Source organism: Triticum aestivum, chromosome 5B, assembly GCF_018294505.1.
Source record: "Triticum aestivum cultivar Chinese Spring chromosome 5B, IWGSC CS RefSeq v2.1, whole genome shotgun sequence".
Lineage (NCBI taxonomy): Eukaryota > Viridiplantae > Streptophyta > Magnoliopsida > Poales > Poaceae > Triticum > Triticum aestivum.
The window spans coordinates 462,632,050-462,654,438 of NC_057807.1; positions in this window are offsets into that span (position 1 = coordinate 462,632,050).

Sequence of the window (22,389 nt, forward strand, 5' to 3'; positions counted from 1 at the left end):
TAGTAACTTTAGTGATGGTGGCTAGAGAATTCTGTCAATCACTATCTTACTGGAAGATTAACTCCCACTTGATTCAAGCGATTGAAGTACCCAGACAATCTGAGCACATGCTCACTAGTTGAGCGATTCTCCTCCATCTTTTAGCTGTAGAACTTGTTGAAGACTTCATATCTCTCAACTCGGGTATTTGCTTGAAATATTAACTTCAACTCCTGGAACATCTCATATGGTCCATGACGTTCAAAACGTCTTTGAAGTCCTGATTCTAAGCCATTAAGCATGGTGCACTAAACTATCAAGTAGTCATCATATTGAGCTAGCCAAACGTTCATAACGTCTGCATCTGCTCCTGCAATAGGTTTGTCACCTAGCAGTGCATCAAGGACATAATTCTTCTGCGCAGCAATGAGGATAAACCTCAGATCACGGATCCAATCCGCATCATTGCTACTAACATTTTTCAACACAATTTTCTCTAGGAACATATCAAAATAAACATATGAAAGCAACAACGCGAGCTACTGATCTACAACATAATTTGCAAAATACTACCAGGACCAAGTTCATGATAAATTTAAGTTCAATTAATCATATTACTTAAGAACTCCCACTTAGATAGACATCCCTCTAGTCCTCTAAGTGATTACGTGATCCATATCAACTACACCATGTCCGATCGTCATGTGAGATGGAGTAGTTTCAACAGTGAACATCAATATGTTGATCATATCTACTATATGATTCACGCTCGACCTTTCGGTCTCCGTGTTCCAAGGCCATATCTGTATATGCTAGGCTCATAAAGTTTAACCCGAGTATTCCGCGTGTGCAACTGTTTTGCACCCGTTGTATTTGAACGTAGAGCCTATCACACCCGATCATCACGTGGTGTCTCAGCACGAAGAACTTTCGCAAGGGTGCATACTCAGGGAGAACACTTCTTGATAATTAGTGAGAGATCATCTTAAAATGCTACCGTCAATCGAAGCAAGATAAGATGCATAAAGGATAAACATCACATGCAATCAATATAAGTGATATGATATGGCCATCATCATCTTGTGCTTGTGATCTCCATCTTTGAAGCACCATCGTGATCACCATCGTCACCGGCGCGACACCTTGATCTCCATCGTAGCATCGTTGTCGTTACACCATCTATTGCTTCTACGACTATCGCTACCGCTTAGTGATAAAGTAAAGCAATTACAGGGCATTTGCATTTCATACAATAAAGCGACAACCATATGGCTCCTGCCAGTTGCCGATAACTTCGGTTACAAAACATGATCATCTCATACAATAAAATATAGCATCACGTCTTGACCATATCACATCACAACATGCACTGCAAAAACAAGTTAGACGTCCTCTACTTTATTGTTGCAAATTTTACGTGGCTGCTATGGGCTTTAGCAAGAACTGTTCTTACCTACGCATCAAAACCACAACGATAGTTCATCAAGTTGGTGCTGTTTTAACCTTCGCAAGGACCGGGCGTAGCCACACTTGATTCAGCTAAAGTGAGAGAGACAGACACCCGCCAGCCACCTTTAAGCACGCGTGCTCGTAACGGTGAAACCAGTCTCGCGTAAGCGTACGCGTAATGTCGGTCCGGGCCGCTTCATCTCACAATACCGCCGAACCAAAGTATGACATGCTGGTAAGCAGTATGACTTGTATCGCCCACAACTCACTTGTGTTCTACTCGTGCATATAACATCAACGCATAAAACCTAGGCTCGGATGCCACTGTTGGGGAACGTAGTAATTTCAAAAAATTTCCTACACACACGCAAGATCATGGTAATGGCATAGCAACGAGAGGAGAGAGTGTCCGTCCACGTACCCTCGTAGACCGTAAGCGGAAGCGTTATGACAACGCGGTTGATGTAGTCGTACGTCTTCACGATCCGACCGATCCAAGTACCAAACGTACGGCACCTCCGAGTTCAGCACACGTTCAGTTCGATGACGATCCCCGGGCCCCGATCCAGCAAAGCGTCGGGGATGAGTTCCGTCAGCACAACGGCGTGGTGACGATGATGATGTTCTACCGATGTAGGGCTTCGCCTAAATTCCGCGACGATATGACCGAGGTGCAATATGGTGGAGGGGGCACCGCACACGGCTAAGGAACGATCCGTAGATCAACTTGTGTGTCATGGGGTGCCCCCCTGCCCCCGTATATAAAGGAGCAAGGGGGAGGAGGCGGCCGGCCAAGGGAGGGCGCGCCAGGGAGGAGTCCTACTCCCACCGGAAGTAGGACTCCCTCCTTTCCTAGTCCAACTAGGAGAGGGGAAGGAAGGGAAGGAGAAGGAGAAGGAAGGAGAGGGAGGAAGAGTAGGAAAGGGGGGCCGGCCCCCTACTCCAATTCGGTTTGGGCTAGGGGGGGCCGCGCGCCCTGCCTCCTCTCTTCCACCACTTGGCCCATGAGGCCCATTGCTTCTTCCTCGTATTCCCGTAACTCCCCGATACCCCCGAAAATACCCGAATCACTCGAAACCCTTACGATGTCCGAATATAGTCGTCCAATATATCGATCTTTACGTCTCGACCATTTCGAGACTCCTCGTCATGTCCCCGATCTCATCCGGGACTCCGAACTTCTTCGGTCAATCAAAACTCATAAACTCATAATATAACTGTCATCGAAACCTTAAGCGTGAGGACCCTACGGGTTCGAGAACTATGTAGACATGACCTAGAACTATTCTCGGTCAATAACCAATAGCGGAACCTGGATGCTCATATTGGCTCCTACATATTCTACGAAGATCTTTATCGGTCAAACCGCATAACAACATACGTTGTTCCCTTTGTCATCGGTATGTTACTTGCCCGAGATTCGATCGTCGGTATCTCAATACCTAGTTCAATCTCGTTACCGGCAAGTCTCTTTACTCGTTACGTAATGCATCATCCCGCAACTAACTCATTAGTCACATTGCTTGCAAGGCTTATAGTGATGTGCATTACCGAGAGGACCCAAAGATACCTCTCCGACAATCGGAGTGACAAAACCTAATCTAGAAATACGCCAACCCAACATGTACCTTTGGAGACACCTGTAGTACTCCTTTATAATCACCCAGTTACGTTGTGACGTTTGGTAGCACCCAAAGTGTTCCTCCGGTAAACGGGAGTTGCATAATCTCATAGTTACAGGAACATGTATAAGTCATGAAGAAAGCAATAGCAATATACTAAACGATCAAGTGCTAGGCTAATGGAATGGGTCATGTCAATCACATCATTCTCCTAATGATGTGATCCTGTTAATCAAATGACAACTCTTTTGTCCATGGCTAGGAAACATAACCATCTTTGATAAACGAGCTAGTCAAGTAGAGGCATACTAGTGACACTATGTTTGTCTATGTATTCACACATGTATTATGTTTCCGGTTAATACAATTCTAGCATGAATAATAAACATTTATCATGAAATAAGAAAATAAATAATAACTTTATTATTGCCTGTAGGGCATATTTCCTTCAGTCTTCATCTTTGGCGAGGATTTTTTATTATTTTTTCTAAGGTGTTCCGTGGAGTTTCAGGTCATTCCGAGAACTTTAATTTTCTGCACATAAAACAACACCACGGCAATTCTGCTGAAAACAACGTCAGTCCGGGTTAGTTCCATTCAAATCATACAAGTTAGAGTGTAAAACAAGGGAAAAAGTGTTTGGAAAAGTAGATACGACGGAGACGTATCAACTCCCCCAAGCTTAAACCCTTGCTTGTCCTCAAGCAATTCAGTTGACAAACTGAAAGAGAAAAAGAAAAGCTTTTACAAACTCTGTTTGCTCTTGTTGTTGTAGACATGAAAATCCAGCATTCAAGTTTCAGCAAATATTATGAACTAACCGTACTCACAATAACACATAGGTCTCATAATTACTCATATCAATAGCATAATCAGCTAGAGAGCTATAATAACAAAACTCGGATGACAACACTTTCTCAAAATAATCATAACATGATATAACAGCATGGTATCTCGCTAGCCCTTTCTGAGACCACAAAACATAAATGCAGAGCACCTTTAAAAATCAAGGACTGACTAAACATTGTAATTCATGGTAAAAGAGATCCAGTCAAGTCATACCCAATATAAACCAATAATAATGAATGCAAACGGCAGTGTGCTCTCCAGCGGGTGCTTTTAATAAGAAGGATGATGACTCAACATAAAAGTAAATGGATAGGCCCTTCGTAGAGGGAAGCAGGGATTTGTAGAGGTGCAAGAGCTCGGTTTTGAAATAGAGATAAATTATATTTTGAGCGGCATACTTTCATTGTCAACATAACAACTAAAAGACGACAATATCTTCCATGCTAAACAGATTATAGGCGGTTCCCAAACAGAATGGTAAAGTTTATACTCCCCCTCCTCCACAAGCATCAATCCATGGCTTTCTCGAAACAACGAGTGCCTCCAACATTCAACGGGTCCCAGGGGGAGTTTTGTTTGCAATTATTTTTATTTAGTTTGCATAAAGCATGGGACTGGGCATCCCGGCTACCAGCCATTTTCTCGTGAATGAGGAGTGGAGTCCACTCCTCTTGAGAATAACCCGCCTAACACGGAAGATAAGGGCAACTCTAGTTGACATATGAGCTATTCGAGCATGCAAAACAAAATGTTTGCTTGAAGGTTTAGAGTTTGGCACATACAAATTTACTTGGAACGGCAGGTAAATACCGCATATAGGTAGGTATAGTGGACTCATATGGAACAACTTTGGGGTTTAAGGAGTTTGGATGCACAAGCAGTATTCCCGCTTAGTACAGGTGAAGGCTAGCAAAAGACTGGGAAGCGACCAACTGAGAGAGTGACAACAGTCGTAAACATGCATTAAAATTAATTTACACCGAATACAAGCATGAGTAGGATATAATCTACCATGAACATAAATATCATGAAGTCTATGTTGATTTGATTCAACTACATGCGTGAACATGTGCCAAGTATAGTCACTCAATTCATTTAAAGGAGGATACCATCCCATCATACCACATCATAATCATTCTAATAGCATGTTGGCACGCAAGGTAAACCATTATAACTCATAGCTAATCAAGCATGGCACAAGCAACTATAATCTCTAAATGTCATTGCAAATATGTTTACCTCATAATAGCTGACTCAGGAACGATGAATCATCATATTTACAAAAACAAAATAGGTCGAGTTCATACCAGCTTTTCTCATCCCAATAAGTCCATCATATATCATCATGATTGCCTTTCACTTGCACGACCGAACGGTGTGTATAATAATAAGAGTGCACGTGCATTGGACTAAGCTGGAATCTGCAAGCATTCAACTCAAGAGAGAAGACAAGTAATATGGGCTCTAAGTTAAATAATCAATCATGCCTATAAGAGCCACTAAACATTTTCAATATGGTCTTATCGACCCCCAAAAGAAAGAAAAGAAAATAAAAACTATTTACACGGGAAAGCTCCCAACAAGTAAAAGAAGAACGGGAAATATTTTTGGATTTTCTTTTTAATTCTACTACAAGCATCGAAAGTAAACTAACTATTTTTTTTGTTTTTCTTAAAGTTTATCAAGCACACAAGAAGAAAACTAGAAAAAGAAAATTAAACTAACATGGATATTACAGGGAAAGAGTATGAACACCGACATCTAGCAATGAGTGTGTGTGAACATGAATGTAATGTCGGTGGGAAATACGTACTCCCCAAGCTTAGGCTTTTGGCCTAAGTTGGTCTATTGCCAGGGATAGCCTGGCGGATACCCGTAGGTGAAGCTGGGGTCATACTGTGATGCAGCGGCTATCGCCACTTGAGCTGTAGCGTGGCGTCGAGCAGCCTCCGCTCTCCTCTCGTACTCATCTGCCTCCTCTCTGGTAATAATATATCTTCCTTTTGTCTAAAAATCAAAGAAGGCAGGAGCAGGAAGAGCAATATGGACTACATGACGTTTGTTAAGATTAGTCGATACTGGAGAGGTGGTTCAGTTCTCTCAACAAACTGGTGGGAAACCATAGAATCAAAATCTAAATAAGAAGGGGGTAACTCCATATCACCCTCACGAATGTGTATCTCAAGAAAATTAGCTAAGCGGGTTGCATAAATTCCTCCAAAGAAATCTCCGTTATGGCTATTCTGATGCAACTTGCGAGCTACAATGGCTCCCATATGATAAGATTGGTCTCCCAACACAGCACTCCTGAGAATGCTGAGATCAGGGACACACATGTGACATGCTTCATCCTTAGCATTTATGCACCTACCTATGAAGAGAGCAAAATAATGTATAGCAGGAAAGTGAACGCTCCCTATAGTGGCTTGTGTTATATCTCTAGATTCCCCCACAGTTATTCTAGCAAGAAAGTCTCTATATTCAGATTTAGGGGGATCCCTGACATTACCCCAAGATGGAAGTTTGCAAGCAGAAGTGAAATCCTCTAAGTCCATGGTATAAGATTTGTCATAAAGGTCGAACATGACTGAAGGAGAATTACGCGAAGATGGAAACTCAAACCTCCTCACAAATGAACTTGTGAGATCATGATACCGGGGGCATTTGTCAGCTTCAAAGTCCTCGAGACCGGCGTTACTCAAATATGTGCTAAATTCTTCTTTGATTCCCACTTGATTCATAAAATTTTCCGAAGGCCATTCACAGGGCCTCACAGGAGCGTCTCTTGGTGGTTCCTCGTCAGCATCACGTATTGCAAGCCTGGGACCTTGCTTCCTTGAAGGACCACCTTGGAACATCCTCCTAAACATATTGTTTCCTCTGAATTTTTTTTGAAATTTTTAGTAACTTCAAATAAAAGTGAACCAACTTCAATAAAATTGATAGCAACAACTCCCATAAGTGCCTAGAGCCTATATAAAGCATTGGAACTACTTGGAACCATATAAATTTGACATCTAAGCTCAAGAACATGGTCACCTATGCAACACAAATTTGCAATGAATAAAGCACTAGAACAAAAACTAATTGGACCAATGGAGGAGTCACATACCAAGGAACAATCTCCCCAAGCAGTTCTGCGAGAGGTGCTTTGAGCAAGGAGATCGAAAATCACAGCAACGGGGGCTGGAACTCGTGCTTGAGTTGGTTTTTTGTGTTTGTGTGAGGCAGAGGAAGAAGATGGGTGCAGAGATAAGTGGAGGAGGGCCACCATGGGCCCATGAGGCAGGGGGGCGCGCCCAGGGGGGTAGGGCGCGCCCTCCACCCTCGTGACCAGGTGGCAGCTCCCCCCGTGATAATTTTTGCACAGTAAATCCTCAAATATTCTCGAAAAAATCATATTAAATTTGCATGGCATTCTGAGGACTTTTATTTTTAGGATATTTTTTATATTGCACGGATAAGTCAGGAGACAGACAGAAAAATACTATTTTACTTTATTTCTACTAAATAACAGAAAATATAAAGAGGGTACAGAAGGTTGTGCTTCTAGTTTCATCCATCTCATGATCCTCAAAATGAACCCACTAACAAGGTTGATCAAGTCTTGTTAAGAAACTCATTCCGAATAATCACGAAACCGGAGAAATTTCGAATAACACTAAGTTACCTCAACGTGGGCTTGAGCAAGTTTCATGATTTTTAAGATAGTATTAGTATTTTTAATAAAGCTCTAAAGGCTACAGAACAATAGAAAACATAAATTAAAATAGGAAAAACAGAGAGAGAGAGAGAGAAGAAACTTACCTCGCGCTTACCTACAGCCCACAGGCCCAGCAGTATACAGCCCATGAGCTGGCCCAACCCACCACCGCACCCCCCCTGTCGCCTTCCTCCTCGCGCCAGTAGGCAGGGGCGCGTGCCCGGCGCGCGTGGCCACACGCCGGCCACCTCCTCCCTGCCTGGCTGCCTCCTCCTCCCCCTGGACGTCTCTCGCAGCGCCACGGGCCAGCCCCGTACCCCCCCTCACTCTCCTCCCGTGCCTTTCCTCTCCTCTTCTCTCTCTCCCACCCGGTCCCGAACACGTCAGAGAGCGCCGCCATGCACCTTCGCAGCCACAACCACTCCCCCGCTCCCTCTCCGTCCCAAGCATCTCCGCCTCGCCGTCTTCGTCCTCTCCACCGAGTCACGCAGCGCCAGAAGCTCTGCTGCACCGCCACCGCCGCCGTTTTCCTCGTCGGCCATGAAAGGCCGTCATCGTTGATTCGCTGCCCCGAGCGCCTCCCCGAGCCCACGGAGCTGCTCTTCGACCTCCCTGTGAGCTCCTGTTGCTTCCCCCTCGCTCTCCCCCTCAGTTCCCGTCCCCTAGCCCCGTCTTCCGATCGAGCCCGAGAGCTCACCGCCGCCGGCCATGGCGAGCCGTAGCTAGAGCGCATCCACGATGCATTAGAGCCCACCCCCGTGCTCAGCGAGTCTGTAGAACTCCGTAGCAACCCGCAGCACGTCCTCCCGTGCACCAAAACGCGGTGTCCGAGCGTGCCCGTACTCCGGCCGCCACAGAAGTTCTCGCCGCCATCATCTCCAGCCATCCCAGCTGCTGCCACTACCACCACTAGATGCGTGAGAGTGCCAGCAAGCCGTAGGAGCAAACCCCAAACCGTGGGCTGTAGCAAGATCCCGACGATCTCCGCCGCGCAAAATGGTCGTCGCCGGCGAAACTCCGACGACTGATGACGTGGCTCTTCATTAGCCACTGATGACCCAGCTAAACCACCCCTAGAGCCACTGCCATGTGGGCCCCAGTGCCTAAACTAATTAGTTTTATTTCTCTGTTAGATTAGTACTAACCATAGTGGGCCCGCCTGTCAACTTTGACTTGGCCACGTCAGCATTGACTGGGTCCCACGCATTAGCCTCTGTAGCTGACTCTGTGTCACTGACCAGTGGGCCCTACTGGTCAGGTTTGACCTGGACCAGCATGTTGACCGGCTGACGTCACTGATATGTCATGCTGACGCAGTAAAGTGATTTTCTGATTTCAAAATAATTCAGAAAATTCCAGAAAATGCCCAAAACTTCTAAAAATCATAGAAAATAATCTATAACTCAGAATGAAATAAGTTATATATGAAAAATGATCAGAAAAATCCAAAGAAACTGTTTATGGCATTATCATGCATGTTTGAACAACTTAAAGCTGCTGTGTACAACAATTTGTGTTAATGGCATTTGAAATGTCATATATGGAGTTTGAATTTGAATCTTAGATTCAAACCAACTCCATTTAACCTGCTGCTAGTTGCATTAGCTCAAACCCCAGCATATTGCCATGTCATGATCATGCATCATATTGTGCATTACATTGATTGTGTTTCTTCTTTGTTTGTCGGTGCTTGTCCCCTCCCAGTAGACGTGTACCGACGATGTGATCGATGACACTGATGAAGAAATATACTATCTTCAGAAGTGCCAGGCAAGCAAAACCCCCTTGTTCATTCCGATACAATCCCACTCTCTCGCCCCGGCTCTCTTTTACTGCATTAGGACAACAATGATTCATCTGTTACTTGCTGTGGTAGTTGAACCCCTTTATCCTTTGCATGACCTGTCATTGCCACAGTAAATAGATGAAACCCACTAGCATGAGTAGGAGTTGTTTGAGCCCTGATGTGCCTACTCATTCATGCTTGTTTGTCATGCCTGCTATGATTAGAGTTGTGTCAGGTCTGATTCATCGGGGATGAATTGGAACAGTGATGAACATGCCCTACTGTGTGTGAGCTAAGTGTGTGAACACGATTTGGTAAAGGTAGCGGTGATAGGTCATGTATGAGTACATGGTGGGTTGTCTCATTGAAGCCGTCCTCAAGAACTGAGTTCTGTGTTTGTGATCCATGAAACAGTTACTACCACGCATTGGGCCCGAAACCAATGGACCCTGTCGGCTTCTTAATCACCCTTGTCCTCTATCCAGGAGTTGCAAGTAGTTTTTGGTGTTTGTAGTATGCTAGAGGCCGTGTGCAGCGCTGACCCGAGGGGTGGGCTGTTATGCAGTAGGCACGTGACACGGTGTACCGGGCGCCCGTTTGGTGTCTCGGGAACCCTACACGCATCGTTCGGGGCCGTATGTGGAAACTTTGGCCAGACTCCCTGCGGATGGAACCTGAATAGGCGATAAACCTGGACTAGAGACTTGAGTGTTTAGGTAGGCCGTGGCCGACACCCTCGTTGGGATTCCGCTTGAAGGTTGCTGAGTACATGTCGTGTAAACGGCGGTAAGTGGTGAGAGCGTGTGTGAAGAAGTACACCCCTGCAGGGTTAACATAATCTATTCGAATAGCCGCGTCCGCAGTAAATGACTTCTGGGTTGCCTGTACAGTTCATAGACAAGTGAAAGTGGATACTCTAAAATACGCAAGATAAGCGTGAGTGCTATGGATGGCGTTCTCGTAGGGAGACGGGAGTAGATCCATAGTGGTGTATTGATATGGTGAATATGTGGACTCGTGTGCGCCACCTGAAAAGAGTTACTTGCAGTCATAGTTCAGGATAGCCACCGAGTCAAAGCTGGCTTGCTGCAGTTACACTCCACCACTTCCTTTGTTGATAATGATGCATATGTAGTTAGTTCTGATGTAAGTCTTGCTGGGTACATTTGTACTCACGTTTGCCTATTTTATGTTTTTTTAGAGAGACTTCAGTCTCGCTAGTAGTTCCGCGTGGACTTCGACGTTTAGCTTGTTACCTCAGCTACGATCTTGTGCCCTCGGCAGGATCTGGTAGATAGTCAGGCTTCTCAGCCTTTTTCATTTGTAGATGTCTGTACTCAGACATGTTACGCTTCCGCTTGTGCTTTGACTTGTATGCTTTGAATGTTGGGTCATGAGACCCATGTTTGTAATATCTCTCTCCTTGGAGCCTATTGAATAAATACTTGAGTTATAGAGTCATGTTGTGATGCCATGTTGTATTTGCACATATCGGCCATATTGTGTGTATGTTATTGAAATGCTTGGTATGTGTGGGATCTGACTATCTAGTTGTTTATCCTTGGTAGCCTCTCTTACCGGAAAATGTCTCCTAGTGCTTCCACTGAGCCTTGGTAGCTTGCTACTGCTCCAGAACACTTAGGCTAGCCGGCATGTGTCCTTCTTCGTTCCTGTATGTGTCCCTTCAGGGAAATGTCATGCAGTGTCTACCGGAGTCCTGTTAGCCTGCTACAGCCCGGTTTACCGGAGTCCTGCTAGCCCAGCTGCTACAGCCCGGATTCACTCGCTGATGACCGACACGTTTGTTGCTGGGTCATGTATGCATGTCCCTGTAGGTTAGTGCCACTTTGGGTTCACGACTAGCCATGTCAGCCCGGGCTCCTTGTCATATGGATGCTAGCGACACCATCATATACGTGTGCCAAAAGGCGCAAACGGTCCCGGCCTGGTAAGGCGACACCCGTGGGAATACCGTGCGTGATGCCGCAAAGTGATATGAGGTGTTACATGCTAGATCGGTGTGGCATTGAGCCGGGGTCCTGACACATGCTTAGTGTTTGCATGTGTGCCCGATTCCAAGCGGCACCAAAGGAATCGCATCACTTAGCTGTGAAGCAAATTCTTCGATATTTGGCTTTCACCCCAACACTAGGATTATGGTATCCAAAGGGCTCAGAGTCTGATCTAGTTGGATTCTCGGATGCCGATTATGCTGGTGACAAAGTGGATCGCAAGTCTACATCAGGCACATGTCACTTTCTAGGACGATCACTTGTATGTTGGTCTTCAAAGAAGCAGAACTGTGTATCGCTCTCCACTGCTGAATCTGAATACATTGCAGCTGGATCTTTCTGTGCACAACTTCTATGGATGAAGCAAACACTCAAGGACTATGGCATCCATTTGAAATAAGTACCACTCTACTGCGACAATGAAAGCGCCATCAAGATTGCCAACAACCCAGTTCAGCACTCGAAGACGAAGCACATTGAAATTCGTCATCACTTTCTCAGAGATCATGTCATGAAAGAAGATATTGATATCATTCACGTCAACACTGAAGAGCAATTGGCAGATATCTTCACGAAGCCCTTGGATGAGAAAAGGTTTTGCAAGTTGCGGTGTGAGCTAAATATCTTGGAATCCTCAAATGTCCTGTGATTAGGCACACATCCTAACACTTATGCATGTTGATGACTTAGATGTGCAACACACGAAGTAATGCATATCTTCAATCAATGAAGACATACACTCTAAGTGTGAATACATTAATGCAGAATTTGACTTCGGAGCGCCATGATAATTGTGCGCCGTGTCTGGGTCTAATACTTCCTATACGGTGGGTAACGCCACCACCAAACTTTTTTTTGAAGTGTTTCTCTTGGCGTTATAATTGCAAAGTCTTCGCATTTGATTTATCTTCAACTTCGATTTGCCTTCATGTTGATCTTCACTTTGTCGATTTAGTGTTATTCTAAGATATATACATATTGTGTTCTGTGCTCTACATCATTCACTTATAGCTATGACTTCTTGCTTGAATCTTTTGATCTAAGTGAATGTGATCGGACCCTAACCTCTTCTATGCTTCTACCCCAAATTCTATCTATCCAAATCATTCTGTTGAAACTGTCGAATGTCTTCTCTGCATCCTTGTCAGCAGAAGATACAGAGACAAACATTGAATCAGTTTTAAATGCTTACCCTTATTGCCTGAAACCCGGAGAAGCCGGAACGACCACCTGACAATCCAGGCGTGCGTGGGAACATGGAACAACTTCCAATGTGTTGCATGGTTTCCACGTGTCCCTCAGATGGGAACCGCCAGGGGTCCTGCGTAATTGCGCTGTGCTGTCCCTTTCCCTATAAATACACATCACATCATGGTCAAAATATTTCCTCCACCTCTCCACCTCGACAAACCCTAGCGCCACCGCTAGCTCGTGACGACGCCGGCGACGAAGCACTTAGCTGCCGTGACCTCGTCGACACCGTCCTCACGCAAGTCGCGGATCTCATCTCCTCCTCCGCCGCTGTAGGTGTATTCTATTGCCAAGTTAGGGCATGGGAGATTGAACTGCTCGGCCTCCTACTCCGCTCCGTCTAGCAGTTCTTCGTGTGGTAATTAAAACTCACTTTTTACTGCCTTTTTGATCTGATAGATTCATCCTTTTCCATCAAAAGCGGTTTTCTATGCCTACAAAACTGAATCTATCCTATTCTGCATCTCATATCATGCCTAGTATATTCACTTATGCTTCACAACAGGTTAGATTTCTCACTTGTACCTATTCTTGGATTCGTACAAATCTGGAACCAACTCTCAACAAATAAGTGAATGTCTTCGCGCTATGAGGTCAATGTCTTCAAACTGATTTATCTTCAAAGTCTTTCCGAGAATGCATATGACCTCTTCCCCTTTGCTCACATCTCTAATGCTGTCATAGGTACATGTCCATGGGAGAATCCCTTGGTTCTCATAGTCTCCATTCATTTGCAGAATTCTTACAGCATCACATCACTTCTCCCGAAGCCAGTTCTTGTCTGACCAGCAGACGGAAGCCTTTGCAAGTTCTGAAGCCATTCAGTTTGAACTACATGGCCACTGAAAAGTCAGCAAGGAAGGGCGGCAGACAGCACCGTGGGAATACATCCAAAGATTTGCCACCAGATCTACATGAAATGTACAAGACAGACCCTGAAGAAACCTATGGTGAATGCAAAACTCGGATCCAATGGATTCGAAGATATTGGGCAGAGGAATGGTTTAATTACAGATTCATCACTGCTGAGTATGCTGAGAAGAATGCCATCAAGCAACCTTGGAGATATATCTTATACAAAAATCTTCAACCCAAGTCCCAGTCCGAAGCCATTGATCAAGGCTTCTACCATTGCATGGTCCGAGGATCAAAGCCAAACAATGTCGACCCATCATCTATGTTATGGTGTCATGAAGACAATCTGTTCAAGCGCAACTTCAAGTTTGCCAAGGATTCTGCTGCGAAGAACAAGAAAGATCTGGGAGTTAATTTCAACCCAGGACCATCTTCACCAAGGGCAGATGGCACAGGCGATGCCAATCCCAATGTCATCGGGCCCTTTGGAAGTTTTGACGGCCTTGTCTCTCACACCGCAGCTCAGCGGGCCACTGTGGATCACTCAGCTGATGACGCAGATTCTGGTGAAGCGCCTGCTCCACCTAAGCCACAGAAGCAGAAGAAAACTAAGCCTTCAAGGCCCTCTGCTGCACCACGCGCTTTGCGTGTGAAGCCATTGGCAACTGCTCCTCCTGCATCCAGTATGCAATCTGAAGATCTTTCTCGCATCTCCAAGAAGACCGAGAAGTCCATACAGAAAAAGAAGCCCATCCGAGTTCTGGTCAAGCACTGACCCCAGCTGCCATTCTGAGGAACGAGAATGAAGCCATTGATCTGTCAAGTGACGATGATCTTGGTGAGGATGTTTTTGAGTTGCTGATAAAGAGCAAACAAGAGGCGGAAATCTTCAACGATTTGCCCCTCTTTGACGTGGACATCTTAAATAACTTCATTGATGAGTTGTTTGCCAATCCGGACCTTAGTATTCATGATCTTCAACTTCCCATTGGCATCAGTGTCTCTTTCCATAGTGCCATTGCAAATGAGCTAGCTCTGGCTCAGAAGATAGTTGAGCTAAAGAACAAAATTGACTATGAAAAAGCTCAATTCAAGAAGCACATGGCCAAGCTTAGTGTCACTAATGTTCAGAACTTCAAGCAGCTGCTGCATGATCTCAAGGAAGCGTTTCACAAGAAACATGAAGAAGCAAAAGGTTCAAGATAACGGATGAAAAGCCTCGCTTCAAAATGTGTTCAGGCTCACAATGAAGCTGAAAAGCGCAAGGCACTTGGGCGTCCTGGCATAGACCCCAAGATGGCTGCCAAAAAGAAGAAGCCAATAGTGGCCCAAGCTGAAGCATCAGGGAAGGAAGCACCTCACATTGTCTTCCCTGCCAGCATGACAGGCTTGAAGCCTAAGGTCCCCACAGTAGCTTCAGAACTCAAGAAAAGAAGGGCAGCTGAAGCCGAAGCCAGGAAGCATAAAAACAAGAATGTTTATGATGATGCACCACAAACCAAGAAGCAGAAGACGAAGTCTTGGAAGAAAGATCACGCTGCTCCCATAGAGCCCCTTTTTGTCGAGCCCATCTCTGTTGCTCATCCGGCATCCGAACACCAAGAGCATTAGTTAATAGTTCACGAGCCTGCTTCACAGAGGCTCCTGAAACTGAAGAAGTTCTCACTGTTGATCCCACCACAACAGAAGACATTGGTCCCCACGACAATGTAGATGATGATGAAGTCCTTCCTCAGATCGAGCATCAAATGGTATCATCGCCTGTTCTCACGAACAACGAGCTCATCAGCATTGGTCGCCCTTTGACGCCAATCGCTCAGGATGCTTCATGGGCTGATCACCCACAACAAGACACTCCAAGTCAAGTATCACCAAGTACTCCCCCACCTTAAGACACCACTCAGGTGCTTGATGATGACGACTATGTGGTCCAGCCAACTCCCTCTCCAAAAGCGTCGCCCGCATTTCACAGGCTTCGCAAAGGACCAAGGCCACAAGTCGCTCCTTCGAGCGTTCCAGAAGGAGAAGTGCAAAACAACTCAGTTGCACAACAAGTGTTTCCTGAAACCCCTCCCACTATGAACATCTCAGAATCCGAAGCCAAAGCTACTGAAGATACACCAGCTGCATCATTCGCAGCACAACAAGAAACCCGTGAAGAAGAAGAATGTGTTGCCACACCCCCTATCGCCCAAGATATTCTCGAGGAGAACGTGTCTGTGCCCGACCCTCCAGCTACTCAAGTGGAGGTTGAAAATGTTGTGGCTGCCACCAACAACACTATTTAAGCCAATGACGTTGTCATGGCTGAAGTTAATGTGGCGCCAGAAGTGAACGTGGCACCTGAAGCCAATATTGCACCTGACGCCATTGTACAACCTGAAGCTCATGTCAATGCCAATGCTCCTGTACCGCCTCCAAGGCCTCACACCATTGAGCAAGCATTTTATCAAGGCAAGCTGGTCACTCTTTGTTGGCCCATTCTAGTTCCTCCTCCTGCTCCCAGACCTCAATTTGATTATCATGTGGAGCACAGGCCTCAGGTCCAGAAGCCAAAACCAAGGCTGCCAAGGTTTCCAGGTACTGCAACTTCACCAGGATCATTCAATGTGAATGGCTTCATTGCACACAACACCTTCTTTGACAGCGCCAAGAACACCTATTCGAAGCCTAGAATTTCATCTGATCAGTTCTAGAGCTATCAATAGTGCAACTACTATTCTTGTGTTCTTTACAATCAAGGCCGCATCTTTCCTCATATGCGTCTAGACTGCAAAGCCATTGCTGGCCTGCCCTGCTTAGAAGAAGCCCTAGACTATTTCAGAGATGCTGGCCTTCTGCAATTTGTGACTGATAAAGAGCACTGGAATGTAGAGCTTCTGCTACAATTCTTTGCAACCCTCCACATTCGCGGCTACAACAGGGATCCAAAGACATGGGTCCTTGAGTGGATGACAGGCAATTTACATCATGAAGCCAAAGCTCTTGACATCATTGAGCTTACAACCCTGCCCACTCCAGGTGAACTCTATGAGCCTGGTTGTTGAGGGAGTCCTGGATTAAGGGGTCCTCGGATAGCCGGACTATATAGTTTGGCCGAAATGTCGGACTATGAAGATACAAGATTGAAGACTTCGTCCCGTGTCCGGATGGGACTCTCCTTTGTGTGGAAGGCAAGCTTGGATATTCAGATATGTAGATTTCCTTCTCTGTAACCGACTCTGTGTAACCCTAGCCCCCTCCGGTGTCTATATAAACCGGAGGGTTTAGTCCGTAGGACAACAACAATCATAATCATAGGCCAACTTCTAGGGTTTAGCCTCTACGATCTCGTGGTAGATCAACTCTTGTAATACTAATATCATCAAGATCAATCAAGCAGGAAGTAGGGTATTACCTCCATCGAGAGGGTCCAAACCTGGGTAAAACATCGTTCCCCTGCCTCCTGTTACCATTAGCCTTAGACGCACAGTTCGGGACCCCCTACCCGAGATCCGCCGGTTTTGACACCGACATTGGTGCTTTCATTGAGAGTTCCACTGTGCCGTCGCGACAAGGCTTGATGGCTCCTTCAATTATCTTCAACGACGCAGTCCAGGGTGAGGTTTTCCTTCCCGGATAGATCTTCGTATTCGGCGGCTTCATACTATGTGCCAATTCGCTTGGCCATCTGGAGCAGATCGATAGCTACGCCCTTGTCCATCAGGTCAGGTTTGGAAGCTTAAACTATACTGCCAACATCCGCGGAGACTTGATCTTCGACGGATTCGAGCCCATGTCGGGTGCGCTGAACGGTCACGACGGGCATGATTTTGATCTGCCGTCAGACAGTATTCAGGAGATCGCGCCTGCGGGGGTGTTGGGAATCAATCCGGAGAAGACCGGGCCTTCCGAGGGCGGGTGGATGGACCCCGTCACGGAGGCCACACACTCATCGGCGTCGGAGCCAAACACTGATCCCACCTCCTATGAGGATGGTGTCATCGGACCCTCGGACTCGTCTCCGGCTACAGGATCCGAACCGCGTGCGTCCATGCCTATTGAATTGGATTGGGCACCCATCATGGAGGTCACCGCCGCGGATATTTTTCAGCACTCTCCCTTAGGAGATGTGCTAAACTCATTAAGGTCTCTTTCCTTGTCGAGAGATTCCTGGCCAAACTATGTCCGGCTCTAGTGGGAGGCGGGCGACGAAGAAATTAGTTCCCCACCCACCACCCACTTAATAGCCACTGTCGATGACTTAACCGACGTGCTTGACTTCAACTCCGAAGACATCGACGGTATGGACGACGATGCAGGAGAAGAACAGGAACCACCGCCTATACGGCACTAGACAGCCACCTCATCATATGATATATATATGGTGGACACACCAAAAGAAGGCGATGGTGACAATACAACGAAGGATAATCCCCTCGATAAGCCACCAAAGCGGCGCCGTAGACGCCACTCTAAATCCCGCCACAGTAAAAATAGCGACAACAGCGCAAGAAATAATAATACCCCGGTTGACTCCAAAGGAAACGACGACCCCATGGACCAAACGATGGAGCAGGATGAGCTAGGGGATGGCGTAGTCCGGAGCCGACGTCAGATGACGCCGATCCCGAGGGTAAAATTCACCAACCTGTCCCCGGAGAGGAGAACAGACCGGACGATGATGCACTCATCATCCCATAAAAACTCTTGGAACAAGAGAACCTCCACAGAAGGCTAATCGCCACCGCGAGGAGCCTAAAGAAGCAGAAGCAAAGGCTTAAGGCCATGCAGGATACGCTCAACCGCAGGTGGAACAAAGTGCTCGACACAGAAGAAAAATATGGCGACGATCGTCACACAAAGAGCTATCAAAGCGCAAGCTGCTGCCCGAATTCGACGATGACGCCATAGAGCCCATTCAGCCAAAAACGACCGATCAGCCGGACCGACTGCCCCGTGGCCGTGGCAAGACGGCTAATGATGCCGCACACAAGTCAGCACATGATTTACGTGAGCTCCTGTACAAAAAGTCCGGTATGGCTAGATCCATCTACGGATCTAGGAAGCGCGCTCCAGCACAGGATCAGAGCTACCGAAACAATCACATTGATCGGACACCAGCTAGGAATCAGAACCGAACACAACAACCGTCGACAACATGCCACGACAGGACCAAATACAGGGGTGCCGCACACCCCCTGTGCTTCACCGATGAGGTGCTGGATCATGAATTTCCGGAAGGATTTAAACCCGTGAATATAGAGGCATATGATGGAATTACAGACCCTGGGGTCTGGATCGAGGACTTTATCCTTCATATTCACATGGCTCGCGGAGATGATCTCCACGCCATTAAATACCTACCCCTCAAATTAAAGGGACCAGCTCGGCACTAGTTGAAAAGCCTTTTCGAAAACTCAATCAGAAGTTGGGAAGAACTTGAGGACGCTTTTAGGGCCAATTTTCAAGGGACCTATGTCCGACCTCCGAACACAGACGACCTAAGTCACATAATTCAATATCCCAGAGAGTCAGCCCGAAAGCTCTGGAACAGATTTCTTACTAAGAGGAATCAAATAGTCGATTGCCCGGACACCGAAGCCTTAGTGGCCTTCAAACACAGTATCTGGGAGCCGAATGGCTTGCCAAACATCTCGGCCAAGAAAAGCCGAGGATAATGGCGGCCTTAACAAGCCTTATGACCCGCTTTTGCACGGGCGAGGACAGCTGGCTGGCCCGTAGCGGCACCAGCGACCCAAGCACATCCGAAGTCAGGGATGGCAACGGGAAGCCGCGACGCAACAAAAACAAGCGTCGAAACAATAATGACAGCCCAGAGAACACGAGGTAAATGCCGGATTCAGGGGCTCTCGACCCGTTCAACGGAAGAAGCCATTTAAAGGCAGCAGAGATGGACCGTCCAGCCTAAACAAGATCCTAGACAAATTATGTCAGATTTACGGCACCCCCGAAAAACTGCAAACCACACCCACAAAGAGTGTTGGGTTTTCAAACAGGCCGGCAAGCTAAATGCCGAACAAAAGGGGAGGGAGATGCCAAGTGAAGACGAGGATGAGCCTGATCAGCCGAACACTAGAGGACATAAAAAATTCCCGCCAGAAGTCAAAACAGTGAATATGATTTACGTAACCCACATTCCAAAGAGAACACGCAAGCGCGCACTCCGAGACGTATACGCTGTTGAGCCCGTCGCCCCAAAATTTAATCCCTGGTCAGCCTGCCCGATCACCCTCGATCGCAGGACCATCCGACTAGTATTCGGCACGGAGGATCGGCTGCCTTGGTGCTCGACCCAATAATTGGTGGATACCATCTCACACGAGTCCTTATGGACGGCGGCACTAGTCTAAACCTGATATATCAGGACACTGTCCGCAAAATGGGGATATACCCTTCACGGATTAGCCTAAGTAACACTACCTTTAAAGGAGTGATACCAGGCATCGAGGCCCACTGTACGGGCTCTCTAGTACTAGAGGTTGTATTCGGTTCTTCCAAAAACTTCAGAAGAGAGGAATTAACCTTCGACATCGCTCCATTCCGAAGTGGCTATCACGCACTACTCGGAAGAACGGCCTTCGCTCATTTTAATGCAGTACCACATTACGCCTACCTCAAACTTAAGATGCCCGGTCCACGCGGCATCATCACAGTTAGCGGAAATACAGAGCGTTCCTTATGCGCAGAAGAATACGTGGCGGCTCTAGTAGCCGAACACTGAGCGGTCCCTCCAATCAGGATAAATGGTCAGTCGTCAAGACCACGAACATGGTTAGACGAGTCTGGCGCTCCACCCAATGTAACAGCCCAGTTGGGATTTCCCCATAAACGGTGCTAGGGGCTGCCCGCAAAAAGAGCCCACAGTTTGGCTCGACCCTAACATATTGCATTTTCATGGTTCACTCAGATTAACGAACACCTCGCACGAAGTCTTTCACCTGGGGTTTTTCCTTTTTTTATAGATGATCATCGTGCTACACCTTTCCAGGATACGTCACAACAGAGATAAAGGCGCAGACGTGTAGCAGGGCCCCGCTCAAAGGTTTCTTTTCAGATGAAGACCCTGCGTAAACCTTTTTAATGCCCCTTGTTGCTTCTTCCCCTCCGGAAACTCTGTACAACCGGGAGGGATACTGGCGTTTTCGGCATTTTTGTCACACCAGACTATTGCTCATACCTGGAATCTCAGGGCTTATTGTCAAGGGCGTTATTTAGCCCAGTACACATTATAAAGTCCGAATACCTTAGGGAGTGTTCGGCATCGCGAGTTTGGCCTTATATGCATCAGCTCCAAATCATGTCTTTGGTCAAATGTTGGGTTTGCCCGGCTCCAGTGTTTTGCTACCTTACGTTCCGCTCTATCGGCTAAGACGGCACCGGGATAACTACTGCGATTGTGCCCCGGTTCATCTGGATGAGCACCTCAGTAGAGAAAGCCGAAAACTGACTGTCATGATACAGCACGAGACTGGTCAACCTCTCGATGACCCGGAAGAATCTTCGCGATTCCTCCACATTAACGAAGGACCGGTTTCCCGGTCACGTACATACGCACACCATATCCGGATGAACGCGAAAGTACCAGGGGCTATATAGTAGCCCCACCGTCGAACTCCTATGGCTAGGTGAAAGTGTTCAAGCTATATAGTCCGATTGCCTGGTTCGCCGCGCTATCACCTCCTTAACAGACCAAGACGTTGGATCAAGTGTGACTACGCGTTTTTTCGAACACCCCCGCATTATATGCATGGGGGCTGAAGCCGACGACTGCAAACTTTCAGGTTATATACATACATAAGCGGCCGCACATGAGGCATTATAATACTTTCGGGAAAAAGTATAAACACATCCTTTATAATAAAAATAGCATTGTCTTTACAATCGCGATACATGTCATTCGAACATGGCACTCTTCGAGCACTGAGCCTCTATCAAACGGGCACCCTCTAAGACTTCTTCGAATTAGTGCTCGGCTGGGTCCTAGCCTTCCACCGCATTCCGGGTTGCAATAGCGGTGGTTTCCATCCTAGCCCAGTATGTTTTAACACGGGCAAGAGCCATCCGCGCATCCTCTATGCACGCCGACCTCTTCACAGCATCGATATGCGACACAATACTAGGGAATTGTTGCACTAATCCAAAATAGCTGTCCGGCCTTGGTCCTTGGGGCCAAAGATGATCCACGACATACCTCATAGCAAGCCTGGACAACCTGTGGAGTTCGGCCCATGCGGCCATCTTTTCATTCAAGGGTAGCGGATGCGTCGGGGCACTAAACTGTGACCAAAGTAACCTCTCAGCCTTATGGTCTTTCCGATCTTTGAAGAACTCGGTCGCATCAGCAGCATTCTTTGCCAGGTCCGCATACACATCCGCTGCAATCCACAACTGATCCAGAGGGGCATACTTCGGATCTCCGAATTTCATCCGCAACAAATAGGGCTTCCCAGCCACGATATCTCCGGCTTCACGAAGCTCCTCCCTCATCCCCCTCATTTCATAGCGGGTTTCCTTGGCTGCCTCCAGGGCCTTCTTCAGGTTAGACGCTTTTGCTTGATTTTCCTTTTCAAGGAGCTCACGGCGGTTGGCGGCATCTTCCAGCTCGGCAGCCATCTGGGCTATCCTTTCTTCGCTTCGGTGATGAGCAGCCTGTTCGGCTTTTAACTCTTCGACCGCCTTCAGAGCGGCCGCATCACTTATTCGGGCTTGCTCCTTGGCTCGGGCAAGCTCTCCCCGAAGGGTCTCCACGGCAGCAGCTCCATCTGCAGTCACAACATATTATAGATACTAGCACATGCTCCTCTTAAACATTTGCTGACAAGCCGAGTATACATACCCTGGGCCTTGTCAAGCCGCTTGTTAACCAGCGCGATGTCAGCA